Genomic DNA, 2,524 nt, shown 5'->3' with positions numbered 1-2,524 from the left:
ATGCTGAGTTTACAATAACAAGCCTACAAAGGCAGCGAATATTCACAGTTGGCTCTAAAACCAAAGAATGACCAGGATGATTAACTCTTTTTTGAAACAGCTGATGATTAATTAATATTTTCTAGTAATGATTAGTTAATCATTTATCCTCAGCTGACAATTATATTTATTATACCCTTATCCCAGCACTAAATAATTTTGTACAACTAAAATGCTAAAACATTCTCTCATGATTCACGTACCGACTGAGGGGCAGATCTTTAAAACTCAACCCACAGTTGTAATCAGCGTAATTCAAACCGTTACAGCCTCGGTGATCATCACCTCGTCAGCTGCGAGGAACACTGCTGCTTTACATCTACAGCAGAAGACATTATTATTTACAATCATTCTCCTACGTGTCTCCTACACGACATCGGTTTGACGTAAAAGCACACATGCAGAGAGACCAGTAAAATATGAGTCATTCTTTTTCCACACTTGCAGTCTCAGCTCGGCCATATTAAACTCTGCTCACTGATGGAAGGATGAAACATTAAACAGAGTATTACTGATTAAAACCATGAGAATAATTTAATATGCAAGTGTGAATTTTTTTTTTTCCCTTTTACCTTCTTGGTGCACGACTAAAAGAATGACTGACTAACTTAATGACTGACTGACTGACTGAATGAATGTTGAGTTTGAGTTTGCTTTTTTGTCAAAAGCTTCTCTTGGCAGTATCTGAAGTGTACCTCAGTGTGCAAACCTGTGCTGTGTAAAAAAAACTTGCAGAAGAGTTTCTGAAAAGCAGATTCACTGTAGAGAGGATTAGGATATATACATTCACTAACAGCTTTATTAGGTTAATCATGCTAGTACTGGGTTAGGCCTCCTTTTGCCTTCAAAGCTGCTTTAATTTTGGTGGCATAGACTCAACAAGTTGCTGGCAACATTCCTCTGAGTTTTCAGTCCATATTGACACGATAGCATCACACAGCTGCTGCAGAGTTGTTGGCTGTACATCCATGGTGTGAATCTCCCATTCCACCACATCCCAAAGGAGCTCCATTGGATTGAGATCTTGTGATTGTTGAGGCCATTTGAGTACAGTGAACTCATTGTCATGTTCAAGAAACTGGTTTGACACCATTTCACCAATAGCAGCAGCCTGAACTGTTGATATCATGCAGGACGGATCTACAGTTGTTGTTTACACCACATTTTCACTCTATCACTCAAATGTTGCTTCAGAAATCGAGACTCATCAAACCAGGCATGAATTTAAAGTCTTCAGATCTAACAAGTGGTTCTTTGAGTTACTGTTGACTTCTTATGATCTCAAAGCAGCCTTGCCATCTTCCTCTGACCTCTGATTGTCATGGACTGTGGGAGTGTCCGGGGTTTTTCCACCTGTAGGCTGCCGGTCTCCTCTCTGCCTGTTTGGGGTGGAGCTTCTTATGTCTCACCTGGGCCTCATCTACAAGCATTCAGCAGGAGGAATTCTTAAACCAGAGCAACCAGCCAATCCTCGCCTGTTTATTATGTGCCTTCTGGTGGTAACTAGGCAGCTCTCTTCTGAAATTGTGTTATCTGACTTTTCCTCGTGTAACCTTGTCCTCCTTGTGTACAGAGGGTGTCGATTCCCGCAAATTTGACTCACCTGGAGTGAACTTTAATTCCTCAGCTCTGGAAATATCTGACTGCTTTCCCTGCCTGTTTGTCTGCTCTCCAGCCTGCTACTGCACCCTGGATACTCTGGCTGCTGAACTGCCTCTGGATACTCCTACAGACTTCCCCTCCTCAGTGCGTTCTGCACCCAGACCTGCAAGTTAGGAGAACAAACTCACCAGTAAACTCTCCTCTGTGATCTGCTCATTACCTCAAAACAATAACCACTTCTCCATCCTCTTGCAGACCCTTCCTCGTTCGTCGCTGCAACCCCCCGTAATTCTGTCCCTGGAGCCCCCTTTCCAATACCAGTTGCCATCTTGTCCCCGCAACTATACCTAGCCCAGGTCCCCTCTCCCTTGTAACTTTCAGGTTTGAATAAAAACTCTTTTCCACTGTGTAGTGTGTCTGCATTTGAGTCTACTCCTTAAGCAAACTGCTTGGTTTATGACACTGATATCATTGAGGCATTTTTAAACATTTTGTTTGGACTTCTTGTTTTTAATTCAGTTAGTTTCCAGAGTAGGTTTGCTCATCTCAGTTCAGTTATTATTGCTGTAGTTTTTGTTTAGTTTTTTAATATTAATGTACGGAGGGCATATGAGGAGGCAGGATTTAGGATCAGTGGTATTTTAATAGAAACAGAACTTTCTGAAAGCAGCTGATTTACAGTCTTGAGAACATCAAAATTCTCAATGAACATGTTATTTCACTATCAGGGGCCACATTGTCAATTACATTTGACAACATGATTTGTAAGAGAGTGGCAGATGGAATACGCATGGATCTGAGGCTGCGGTTGGGAAACTCTGTGAGGACTGGCGGTGGCTCCCGGGCTGGGCAGACACCCATATACTAATGAGGGGTGTCAGAA

The 2,524-nt window shown here is 42.1% G+C and overlaps 1 long non-coding RNA gene across 1 annotated transcript; it reads left to right on the top strand.

Moving 5' to 3' along the window:
• Positions 1-1,454: 1,454 nt before the first annotated feature.
• LOC120441358 lies at positions 1,455-2,271 on the top strand. Its single transcript, XR_005614012.1, has 3 exons — positions 1,455-1,538; positions 1,613-1,810; positions 1,897-2,271. It is a non-coding gene; the product is annotated as an uncharacterized LOC120441358 (long non-coding RNA).
• The last annotated feature ends 253 nt before the right edge of the window (positions 2,272-2,524 follow it).

The sequence above is a fragment of the Oreochromis aureus genome, linkage group 8 (assembly GCF_013358895.1).
Source record: "Oreochromis aureus strain Israel breed Guangdong linkage group 8, ZZ_aureus, whole genome shotgun sequence".
NCBI classification, from domain to species: domain Eukaryota; kingdom Metazoa; phylum Chordata; class Actinopteri; order Cichliformes; family Cichlidae; genus Oreochromis; species Oreochromis aureus.
The sequence above is the reverse complement of the archived record's forward strand: the minus strand, read 5'-3'. Positions and strand labels throughout refer to the sequence as shown.